Source organism: Anser anser (assembly GCF_964211835.1).
Source record: "Anser anser genome assembly, chromosome: 1".
In the NCBI taxonomy this organism is placed as follows: domain Eukaryota; kingdom Metazoa; phylum Chordata; class Aves; order Anseriformes; family Anatidae; genus Anser; species Anser anser.
In genome coordinates this window covers 213,360,397-213,373,593 of record NC_139720.1, presented here as the reverse complement: position 1 = coordinate 213,373,593, position 13,197 = coordinate 213,360,397, and positions in this window count along the sequence as shown.

Here is a 13,197-nt window from a genome sequence, read left to right as displayed (position 1 = left end):
TTTTGCCCTTAATGAAGGGCAGAGGTGCCGAAGCAGGAGGAAGATTTATGCACCAGGGAAAGAGAAGTGATTCTCTCCCACCCTTTTCTTTTACTAATCATCACCACCCAAGCTTTATGCTAACTCCAGCTGTTTTTTTTCCTGTCCTTTCCTCTGTCTTCCCTGTTCCTGGTCATGCCAGGATCCCAGCAGATCCCAGCAATACTGTTGGAGGGGAGCGATGGGGATGTCCCCGAGGACACTGTGGGGTGTGTGGGGACGTGAGAGCTCCCCAGGAGTGAGGACAAGGAGCTGAGACCTCGATGCGATGGGAAAAGAAGTGAGGTGCTGCTATGGGGTGGAAATCACCTGTACCTGGGGGAAAGGATTTGGGTTGGATGTGGTGGCATTGAGGAGATGGAGAGATGGGAGAGAAAGCAGGACGTGAGGTCCAGTCCCTGGACAAGGCATTGGTACAGATATGAAGGATCAGATCTGCAGGAGTGACATGACCCTGTCCCAGCCTGATGGGGAAGTGACAAAAAGGATGTGTTCCCCGGTGGAGATCTTGGGCTTCCCTTTGTGGAGCCAACGTGGTGATGCTGGAGAGGCACCTACGTGGGGTGGTCCTGGCCTGGGATGGTCCTGGCCTGAGATGGTCCAGGCCTGGGATGCCATCCTCGGAGATAGAAAAGACAGAAAACAAGTGATCAGGAAAAAAATCCCAGGGAGGAACGGGCAGCAGGACACGGGAGCTGTCTGCAGGCTGGCGGGGCAGCTGGGGACATGCGAGACCCCACGGAGAGGACCACGGTGCTGGAGGAGAGGGGTGAGAGAAGGGCATTGGCTATATATATAGTTGGCTTCGTCTGAGGTCAGTTTTATCTCACAAGCTGGAACGTGTCCTTGATTCCTCAGGGACCTATATAACCCAGAAGAGGTCAATGCCTGGGCTTGTGTTAAATATAACATTAGGAATAATAATTCATAGGCGTGCTTGCTGCTCCAGGGGGGGCTCAGAGCAATGCGAACTCTCATCTTCTCGAGGGACCAGAGCTGCCTGTGAGTGAAACGCCGTAAGACAAGAAGATTTTGTGCCTTTTTGGCATCGCACAGAGCTGTCTGGAGGGTTAAAACCCCTCCGATGCAACCCAAGAGAAGACAAACATCAAGGAAAGGGAAGGGTCCGGGTCTGCCAGACCCCTCCCAGGTTGTTTCTGTGTTTGGATTGGGTCTCTGCAGCTCAGTTTGAGGCAAAAGCCACTGATTATCCAAGCTCTCACTCCAAAATAAGAATTATTTAAAGCTAAAACCATGCAGCATGTTTCCTTCCAGCATTTCCATGTGCTATTCCTGCTGTTGGTTTTGGCCTGAGACATGAGCCCAAAGAGAAATGATAAATTCAGCGCCCCTCTTGCAGAATGGACAAGGTTGGACTAACAAATTTCAGCTTTTGGGGACTCAACAGAAATTCTAAATTGTAAAATAAGCTAAAAAATAGGATTGTACCTATCAGATATTCCTCACCTGCCTGTCTCTTCCTCCACCCAATTCCCTTATCATCTCTCCAGGATTTCGGTTCCCAGAGGCTCTAATCTGGCTTTGCCTTACTTAGCGGGTTCAGATCATGAGGCTCAGAAGAAAACCTCTGACAACCGACGAATACAAAATACGGGCTAATTCCCCAAGAGGAGGAAAGCCAAGCAAAACACGCTTTGCCCTTCTGCAGCTCTTCTGCTTGACCCGCAAACTGCTCTGCTGCCCTGGGAGCTGGGTTAAAAGGTTGCCTGGTGTTGCAGCAAACGAGAACAACTTTTGGTTTTCTGCTTGCTGAAGGATTTCCTGCTTTTAATTCAATAAAGTCCCCGAATGTGGTATGTTAAACATCCTTCCCTCCCACTGCTTAGCCTTCGCCTTTTCAAGATGAGAAATCAAATTGCAAAAGCATTTGAAACCCATCAGTTTGCTTTCAAAATCAATTAAAGCATTTCAAAAATAACCAACCAGAAATGCAGATCTCCCCAAGGATTTTGGACACTTTGACCTTTTTATTTTTATTTTTTCCCCCAATTTGTTAGTTCTGTCTGATTTGAACCCAGGGAGCTGCTTTTCTGCATCTCCCATCACCTGAGCCCACCTCTTGACCCAGCCTTTTGGTACAGGACTTTGGCAGACCACCCTGGTCATGTTATAAAAAATCACGAGCACAGAAATAACCTGCAGTGACCAACGTGCTGCGTGGACAAAGAGTGCATACATCTGATTCATTTTTCAAGTCCGTGCCTACTGCTGCCCACGTCCCATCCCCAGCTGGCACGGAATGGCTCGGAGGCACTAAGCCACCTAATTCTGTGCTAGCAACCTGCTAAACCACCACATCTCTGGGGCACGGGGGGGTCTCACGTGCTTCAGGCAGCACGAGACCTTCGAAAAGAAGCGTGTGTTTGCCAGCAGGGGAAAAGTCTGTAAAAGCATGTTGTCACTGGCCAGCACTTTGGGTGTGGGGCACGAAGTAATGCCTTTGAGCTAATTGGATTCGTGGTTTGTTAGCCTGGGTGAGGCTGGTACAGCTGACAAAAAGCAGCCCGAAAGTATTTTTGATGAGCAGCTCAAGTTCTGTGTGAGCTCAGGTTACATAGGGAAAGCACCGTGGAAATTATTTAAAATCACTTGGATTTATGAAATGGCTGCAGAAAATGCATCTGAAAACTGTGCATGAGCAGAAAATAATGCATGTGCAGAAATAAATGCACGCACAGAAACAAATGCATGCACAGAAAAAAGATCATGCACGGAGGCAAATGCATGCACAGAAGCAAAATGCATGCACAGAAACAAAATCATGCACAGGAGCAAATGCACGTACAGAAAAATAAATGCGTGCACAGAAACAAAATCATGCACAGAAAAAAATTCATGCACAGAAAAAAATCATGCCTGATTTGGGGGGAACAGAGTGTTCTGGGTTACTGGTCTGTTTTGATCACCTACAGTTCAAGAGGAACACATGCAAGCAAGCAGTGCTTTTATCTTCACCACCGTCGAGGTATTTGCGAGAACAGAGCGTGGCTGCTTATGGCAAACAAACGGTTCATGGCCAAGGGTGCATGTGGGTGCCGGAGGAATTCACCTCCACATCACGGAGTACTTTGAGCTCTGCCAAGAGCACGTAAACACAGCTTTAGGATCCTTCCACGGAGGAGACACCGTGAGGTCGGGATTCTCAGAAATGTTTACAAAGCGCTTAGCCTCTGCCTTCTGGAACGGAGATCCTTTAAGCGGGATCTCCTGGTGACACCGAGCCCCTCATTTTACTCGTCAGCAACCCCAAATCTTCCCCTGGGGTCAGCACGTGCTCTCGAGTCACTCCGTGTCCCTGAGATGAAATAATGAGCTGGGTTAAGGCTTTTTCCATGCCGTTATTTTCTATCGGGCCCGTGACATTACCTCCAAATCCCACCGAGCTCCTTGCTTCCAGGAACAGCCGAGCACTTTACATGTAAATAGGAGCCCTAATCCCTGCAGGGGGGAGATCCTGGAACCCCTCCTTCGGAGCCAGGCTGCTATGAAGATGAGCCCAGGAGCATCCCAGGGCCAGAGAGCGATAAGCAGGCCCCAGTGGCCCAAATCCCTGGCATTTCCACCCAACTGACCCCCTGTAGGTCATGGGAAGTCTGCGGCAAAGCCGAGACCTGAATACCCCATCCTGTGTCCCGGGGTCTTAACCACAGCACTGCCCTCCTTATGGCTAAGCCCCTAGGATTGGGGGCAGATGCCTAGCCCACTTTAGCTGCCAAATGCATCCTTTGAAACGTTTCCCAACCTATGATGACCCTGTAGGAGACACCCCAGGCCCGAATGGTGTTTTATGGTCTCATCCTGGCCAGGCAGCTTGGCTCCCTTCAGTGCCAAAGGATGTGAAAGACTCAGGGGTCACTAAACTGCAAACAAAAAATAAAATAAAAAATAAACCAGAGGGGTGGAATAAACATTTCTGAAGTCCCCTGGGGCTCTGGATCCTTCCCCCTTCAAGGGAAGGGAAGGGAAGGCAAGGCGAGACAAGGCAAGGCAAGGAAAAACAGAGATGTTTTCTCTTCTAAGCATGCAAGCAAATGATGATGTGTCCCAGCACCAGCCACGCTGGGACCACCAGCTCATCACAGTTATTAATCACCCGTGGCAATGCCAGGAACATCCCATGGATTTGTCTATTGATGAGAAGCAATGAGTAACCCCTAATGATAACAGCAGCTGACTGAATCAGAGGAGCCAACCCAGCACCTGCATTTGCCTTTAGGTTTGAAGAAGGCAATCTGCATCACCACCATATCAGCAAGAAGGGGTCTCTGTACAAACCCAGAACAAACCCAGGTTATTTTTTTATGTGAAACCAGCAAGAGACTGGGGTCTTGTTAAGTCATTCAGAAAAATTCTGTGGCTCTACAGGTCACAAACTGGGGTTAAAGATGGGAAAGAGATCCAGGCAGTATCTTGAAACTGGGTTTTGTTTACTCGTTCTGTGCAGAGAGATGTTTGCTTACCAAATAATCCTATGGAGCAAAGTATCCTCGAGGTGTTTATGTAAGTCCTATAAAAAAGGCGCGTCCCCAGGTGTAAAGCTGGCTGGAGCAGTCTCAGCAAATTCCCTTCTCCCATGGGAACAGCGGTGTCCCCAGAGGACATCCTTGCTCCTCACGTGGGGACGGCTGTTCTGGTCAAGCCGCATTTGACCCCCCTGAGGACATGCCCATGGTTAGGCAGGGCATCCCTAGGGTGCTTCACCCCAGCCTGGTGGGCAGCACGGTGTGTCTGATGTCCTCTGTGATGGTCCTTCAGGGCTTGAAGCCACTTCCTGGCTCTTTTTTCTGCTTCCTTTTGTCACTGATGTTGGTTTGCTCCTGGTTCGTGTTCCCATTTCCAGCCTCAGCTTGAGTCCTGCTTCTGGTCTTAGCTACAGGGCTCCAGCCATGGGGATGAATGATCATCCAGCCCCAAGACATCAAGAAATCACCTCTCTGGAGCACAACGAGCCTCTTCCATGAAAGCACGGCAGCCTGGAAAGTTTGGGTTGCTCATTGCCCTCATCTACTGACAAATCCACGGGATGCTCCTGGCATTGGCCTTGGGACAATTGGCCATCGCACCACAAACCCTCCAAGCACAGAGAATGTCCTGCTAAAAAACAGAGGAACTGCACATGATATATTATTGATTAAATGAGAGTCTCAGTCACCCCAAAGCATCCAGGATGGAAGTTAATTTATGGTTTTTGCTCTTTCCAGTGAGATCCAGGCCACATGGGAGATGTCTTGGAAGGAAATAGACCAGTCTTTTGGGAATGCCAACGAGCAGACCAACAGCTTTGGGGTGTAAGTGAAAAGTTGGGCATGTTCCTACCAGAGGCCAACTCCCAGCAGCTCTTTTTTATTGGAAACACCTTCAGATTCATGGCAGCCCCGTTAACCTCGTGCTCTCCAGCTTCAGAAGCTGAGATGATAACCAAAACACAGACACACCTGCACATACGTGTAGGTACACAGGCGCACTAGTATTAGTAGAGACGATTATGGGTGCTTTTCTGCATCCAGCTGAACAAATTAATATGGTATAGTTTGGGTAAGTGTCGATTAAGGAGAGAAGTAATAATAGAAAACAGTTACCTAGAAGATAATCATTTCTTCAGGTCCACAGTCACAGCTTTAGCATGACCTGCTAGGAAGTGATCAACACCTCTTCCTTCTTACTGACACCAATGTCCAATGTTTCTGCCCATCACTGGGTTTTGCTGCTTTGCTCTGCTTAGTGCATAAGAAACTGTGGTGATAAGAGCAAAAAATCTTACAAAAACAAAGCTTTCAGCGAGGATTTACAGATTATTTATGGATTGAGGCTCTCAGTGTGGGAGGTGAAGGCAGCTGGCTTTGAGGACTTCCTGCTGGCTCCATTCCTCCAGCTCTTTCCGTCTGGTTTGGGTCTGTTTTAGGGACCCATAGGACAGTAAATCCCATGTAAGTTTCTACCCAGTTTCCTTAGAACATCTTATTTTTTTTTTTTCCAAACCTTTCATCTTTACAGCTGATATTATTAACAAGTTAGACAAATCCACACACCTGGACTTTAGTTTGTTTCACAATATGAGAAAGAGATCTTGAAATCCTTGTGGGTACTTCTCTGAAAATGCTTAGCATTAGAGTTTAAAAAAATAAAAATAAAAAATGCAATAAATAAAAAAAAGCAAATAAGGTTCTATGAACTATCAGGAAAGGAATAAAGAATGAAAAAGAAAACCTCTGTGTACCACTGAATAAACTCACGATGTTTGAGTTAACATTCAAACAAAGCGTGCAGTTCTTATCTGAGGAGGACAGAAAGAAAATCAGATGTACAAACCTCCTCCAGGAGGGGAGAACACAGAAGAAGTCCTCAACCTGGGAAAGAGATGATGGGTGGGAGGGCAGCAGCAGACTGCGAAGTTGTGAGCAGAGAAGAGAAGGTGATAAGGGACACATTTCTTAGAGCTCAGGAAATGGAGAGCATCCATGGAAATCTTTGGGCAGTTCTGGGACAAGTCTAAAGAAGTTTTGCTTTGTTTTCCTTTTTTTTTTTTTTTTTCTTTTCTTTTTCCAGAGCACACTGTCACCAAAAGCTGGGGAGCCCCATCGCATGCAGATTCAAACAGAACAAGAAAATCTTGTTGATTATAAATACACTGGGATTCCTAAATGCAACACCCTAAATCCCCTGTGCTGCTTTTTCCGTGCTGGGAGAGGATTACAGCAGTGTTCCAGAGGCACCCAGAGTTGGTGATACGTGGAGACATGACATGTTGAAGGACCATCAGGCTGACCAAGCTTGTGTTTAGCTCCAGCATCTTCAGAAGCACCCAGGCACACATACCAGCTCCTTCCTGATCCCATCACCATTTGGCTGCTTGGCCTGTGCAGGAATATGTGATCAAAGAAATATCCGTGCTTTTGTAGGTTTCATGAAAAGTAGCTTAATCCCCTCCCTGAGAGCAGCAGAAATCAAATAGCAACAGAACAATCCCATGGGATGAGGGTGCTGTAAGTGCCATCCCAGTAGAACTGTATGAGATTAAATTCTCAGTTTCTAGTCATCTGTACAAGAGCAATCAGCCTCTTTTTATATACTTGACCTCAAATTGGTAGCCTGAGATCCTACCCCAATATTGAGCAATGGAAGACAAGTAGGAAAAATTTGAAATGCCCACAGCAGAGCAAAGGGGAAAGAAGGTGTCTAGGAAACCTGTGGGTTTCCTGATCTTCCATATCTCACAGGCTTTCACCTTTCACTCTGTTGCCCCTGTATTTAAGCTCATAATGTGTTTTAGTCTCCGAAGACCTTCCGGAAAGGCTTGGGAATGCCAGTAGAATGGGAACTGGCCCAAGTGGTTCATCCTCTGGCTGGATACTGGCTGAGCAGTGTGCCAGGAGCCAGTGGAAAGCAGTGGAAAGCCCTGGATCAGGCTGCAGAAGGTGTCCTTTCTGGGTTATCATGATGGAGAGCATTTTCTGACTCACCTTTGGCAAGGGAGAACCAACAGCATGTCCTGGCATCATCTGTGTCGTGTGCCAGGGCAGCACCGACCTCTGCGCTGCACAGATGCTCCGAGCGCGACGTGAAATCCCTCCCGTCTCGGTCTTTGGCCAGAGGATGTGGACATCCCAGCTCTGATACAACAGGGTTGCAAGTGTTTTTTACAGGGGAGCTGGTGCCAGCTGGCCTGGCAGGTTAAAAAGGAACAAAAGGGGACATACAGGCTGCCAGAGACGGCCACCAAAAGAGGAGGTGATGCTACAGGGAGCACTGAGCCACACTGCTAACATATAGAGGGCTCTTGCTTTATCTGTGTAAATACTGGTTAAACCCAGACATCAACTCTTCATTTCTTTTTTTTTTTAAATAAGAATTTAGCAATTCTGCTTGCTTGCTTTAAAATAATCAGTATTTTCAATTTGCTTGGCTTCTATCTAGGCTGATATTCTTCTTTCTCCTTCTCCCCATATATCTTTATTTAGCCCCATGCTTGGGTCAGCCCCAAGGTAGTCTAACAGCTAGACTCAGTGGTTTATGGAGATCCCTTCCAATTTCAATTCTCTATTATATTTTACTAACAGAAGTGCTTTGAATGTCCCAGTATCATGGGATGAGAAGAAAAAACATTTAGAGGCTGCAGGGAGAAACGTGAGGGTGTGCAGGTCACGTCTAGCCCTTCAGCTTGCAGATACCAGTTTTCAGCCCAGGGATTACCACCCTTCGCTGACTTTCCTGGCCTGATCGTGCAACCCTGGGGTGCACGGGGCTCGTTTCCAGAAGCAGTCCGTGGGAATTTATCACCCCCGAGTGCTAAGGGGTTGTGGGACTGAGTCTGCCTGCTGCCCACGTGCATCCGCGGAGCGACCCCGCTGGGACCCGCGGGGTTGTGAAAGCAGGCTGGTACCTTTTCCCTGCAGACTGTGTTAATTCTGACTTGTTCTACATTTGGCTGTGATACATCCCCTACATTTAACACCATGGGGGCCTGAGGCTCCTCTGGTGAGAGTAGTGAGTGAGTCAGTCCTCGAGTCCATTGGGGTCCATGAGAACTCCACGAGGAGTCCTGGAAGTGCAGCACGGTAAAAAACACTGCAGAAATTATGTGATTTTTATAGCACATAACCTGCAAGCTGTTCTAGCACTGTGGGAAGGCTCAGGTTATCGCTCAGATCGGCAGAAGCAACCAAAAGGCAGGGGAATGTTCCCAAACCCCTTCGGCCATACAACTTGCAGAGTGCCACCGGGAGGGTTTTAGTGCGGCTCAGTGGACTTCCCAAGGGAAGGAGATGGATTTCTATTTCAATATCCTTCTTCCTTCATCAGAGGGAGGCATTTTCAACCAAGCACCACTCCTTTTTTGGGGGAAAAAGACCCACAAGAAGTCCAATCCTGCCTTGAAACTGATAACAGAAGTTGCAGCCAGACGTAGCACAGATCACAAATGCTGCCTCCAAACTGACATCTCTCTGCCCACGATCCTGAGAAGCACTTTTTACATCATAGAAAGACCAGGAGCATCCTCCCAATTTCTAAGAAGCACCAGCACATCTCCAGCCAAGGGAAGGGACAGCCTCCAAGAAGACAACCCCAAGCCTGGGGCAAAGGGGGAAATCCCCCCAGGTTTTCTCTGTGCATGGAGCACATGGATGATGCTCCCCAAATGGCTCGGGAAGGCTTGCTACTGCTGGCAAGGTGCTTTAAGGATGGAAAGAAGCAGGCAAATCTTATGGGACAACTCTTGGCTCCATCCTCACAAATTCAGGCTGTATTGTATGTTTGATTTCTCATTTTTTTTCTTTCATCCATTTTTCCTCATTGTCTTGGGATTGACAGATCCTGTACAGGAGTAATGGTTGGAGGCAGTCTGGTTCCAAACACAAAGGTGCGAGGAGTTCACAGCAAAGCCTGTAGGAAAATGCAGCCTTCATCACTGGGAAGAGCTGAAAATGCTCTTTTTTTTTGAGAAATAAAGAGTCCAGCACCATGCTTCCTAAGAGAACACGGAGCTGGCCAAGTCTGGGAAACTCTATCTTTTTCCCCCAAATATTTAACCATGCCATGCCTTCTTCCCTCACACACTTCTCAATGAAATAAACAAGCATAACTGAGAAAAAACACTAAAACCACCTATTTTTTTGAGCCAAGACTTGTCTGGAAAAAACCTTCCAGCTGCACTAGAAGCAGAGCTGGTTGACTGTCTATTACTAACCCTCCAGCACTCGTTCAGCACGGGGACCAAAGTTCTTTAGCCTTACAGTTAATTTTTAGGTGCTCTAATTTTAGACTGTAGCTAGGCAGCTCTACCCTGACTTGCTGCCAACAGCCAAAATCTGGCTTTGCTCAGCCACTTGCATAAATCTTCCTATCTGTCTCGGGGGGATAAGTGAGGGTGCGGCTATTTTTTTATTATTATTTTTATATGTTTTCTGTGATTTTTTTTTTAATGCCCTCCAGCAGAAAGCTCGCTGTGAAGTATCTCTTGCAGCTTAGGCCTGAACTTTGCTTCTGCTTGTGAAAAAAGAGGTGTACGTGCAGCTTCAAAGCAGAAGCAATGGCTGCGTTTCCAAACCCCCATAACATTAAGTAACTTTTAACTTTGTGAACAAAAAAAAAAAGAAGCCAGTGCTCCGAAAAGAGCTGATCCCGCTTTGTGCTCGGGTTATGCCATTAACCCAAGGGTTGCGCAGGACGTGCTCTTTGTCCTCCCAGCACCAGAAATAGTGGCTGTGGCCGTATTCCTGTGGGATGTGGGGCTGCAGGGTGGGTGTCGCTGCCCCTGCAAGGTGCTCAGCCATCCGAGCGAGTGTCCTCCAGGTGGGCACGCTTGGGATGCCCCGAGATCTTACCCTTCCCTTCTCTGCCCCGAAGGGCTGCCCTACAATCCCGCTGGCTTTTCAGCACGGTGTGGATGGATGCAAGCTTTGCCAGTGCTTGTTCTTTGTCTCTGCCTAGGGGTGGCCGGATGGAAACATCCCAGAGATGTGTTGTTGCATGCCTGAGGCACAGAAATCACTCCAGAGAAGAGGCTCTGCAGCACCACCGAGCAAACATCCCGTTCCTAAGCAAATTCCCCAAAGGACAAAGCTGATAAATACCTGCGAGATACCAGCGGGGTGCTACAAGGAGGGCTGGGGGCAGGGTGGAAAGCACAACTCCAGGAGAAAATCAAGCCTCGGGGTGGGGGCTCAGACACCTTTTTGGCCACTTGGGTGGATTCCGCTCCAAAGGTCAACCAGTGCAATGCCAGACCCTGGCAAAATACAGGCTGGGATCGCTGGAGCATGCAGATGGCCTTGGCCGGAGTGTCTGGATGTTTCTGTCCTGTTGTGCCCCGTTGAGAAGTGTGTGATCCGGGGTCATCGGTGTGCAGGGAGGGACGGGCCAGGAGAGCTCTGAAATGCCCCGGTTGCCACCTGCTCTGCGTGGCTGAACTGTGGCTGGCTTCTGCCTGAGGGGAAAAGGTTTCTCTGGGGTTGGGAAGGAGCAGTCCAGGCTGCTAAAACTATACCAGCCAACTCAGAATAGCTAACATGGGCACTGCTGTGCTCCCAGGGTGATAAAATGATCCCCAACACACCCTAACAAAGAGGATCTACAGGATCACACCAGAGGTCAGGGCCAGGAAGCTGGAGGGACCAAGGCGAGCTTTGAAGCTGATGAATTCGAGACTAAGGAAAGGGGTGAAGGACGTGAGGCAGGAAGTTCCTACAGCCACACGAATCCCCAGTGCTTCTCCAGTTCCCCAGCCAGATTGTATCTCGGTTTACATCTCCATGCCTGGGTCTTACACAGCTTTGGGATTTATCTGGAGCTCTGGAGGTAACATGTAGGGATGTGGGGACACAAATCTCCACAACCTGGGTGTCTCCCATGGCTCCAAGCTCATGCCCATCGTTTGGGTGATGTCTGAGCCAACCCCACACTTCCATAAGTACTCCCTGGACCGCCAACTGTTGCCATTGAGGCAGGAGAAGGATGAAGAAGGATGAAGGCAAAGAGGAACCCTCCCACCTTGGGGCTCAGGTTAAATTTCAGGCTCAGGTGAGAAGTTCCTGGGCTCTGATGCCTACATCTACTGGCAAGGGAAGGGGACACAGGGCTTTGGAGGGATCATCCTGCTGCACAGAGTAGGCTCGGCCCAAGGCATGAGCGTGGCAGGTGGAAAAATAACCCTGGCAGGACTTGGAAAGGGTCTCCTTGCTGTTTTGAAAGCTTGGCGAGTCGTCAAAGTAAATCTCATGGCCTGGCGACTCAGGTTCAAACTCCTCATGAAACCCCAGCTCTTATCACCTAGTTTGTTGCTTACATCCCTCACGGTGACACTTCCCTCCCTCTGGGCAAGGGGATAAGTATGGCTCAGGGGAAGATGCAGGATGAGGGTAGCAGTGACCTGAAGGTCCAGAGGGAGCTCCTTGGTGGGACATGGCTTGGCCACGGTGTGTGCCTGACGAGTCCTGCTCAACACAAGGCTTTCCCTTCCCATAGGGTGTTCCTTTCTCTCTGCTATGAGAGCTTGGGGGGATCCTTATTTCCAACCCAAATTCTCCTGCTGCGGGCATCAGAAGAAATAGGCTGGTCTCAGGAGGAGGACACGGGGGGGAAAGACCCTTTTTAGGTGTTTTTTAGGGGGAGATGGAGGCAGATCAAGGGCCCAAACCCTCCGTGTCTGAAGCTTATGTCTGCTCTGGAAATGAAAATCTACTCAAAATAACACTGGCTGGGAACAGAAGGCTTAAAAACCCATAACCAGAGGGTTGACCACAGGCAGGGAAATGTCTCTGAGTTTTCAAGCCAGGGAAGAAGAATTACAGAGATAGATAAGCTCAGCTTGAGCACATGCCAAACACAGGCAGCGTCATGCATCCACCCAAACACCTGGCCCGTGGATGAGGACTGAACTCTGATCCCTGCCAGGCCTTAAAAATAGGGCAGTTTCTGCTGCCAAATAATCCTGTAGGAACAAGGCATCTGTATTGTTTGCCAGCTGCTGGCTCTAAGTCCCGCAGTCCCATCCCACAACCTACCTATGATTCCCAAATCCCCGAATGGAAGAAATAAGAGAAAAGAAAAAAAATATATGTAGCATTCTCAAAAGCTTTAATGGGCATCGCCCTAAGGAAAATTGCATTAAAAAAATGTGACTGCATGAGGGTGTGTTGCTGCTTTGCTGCCAGGTTCAGCTGCTGCTAAAACCCAGTAAAAATAAATAAATAAATAAATAAAATAAAATAAAGGAGCCTAAAACTTTAGTGAATTGTTTTGGGTGCCCGGAGCTGGAAGGCTGCCTCCAGCCCGTGTTACTTGGTGCACAGCCCATGTTTTTCAGGCGCAGGTGAAGTAATAGCAGGGTATTTGAAAGGATGTTATTGTTTGGGAATAATCTCTGCACACATGCGGGTTAATAATATACAGGGTCGTATGCCTGCTGCGCTGAGAGAAGAATGTAAGCACCGAGCAAAACAAACCGCGGGCACTTGCAAAAACATCTTCGGAAAGAGCACCGTGGTGTGCGTCTTCCTGGTGGGAAACAGTATCTGCGTGGGGAACAGAGCCAGGGTGTCTCTAATCTGTCATTCGGGGCCGGTTTCTGATTTTCCCTGAGCTGGACAGGAGAGGAAAAAATGTCACGAGGGGAGCGCTGGTGAAAGGAGAGGGACGGGG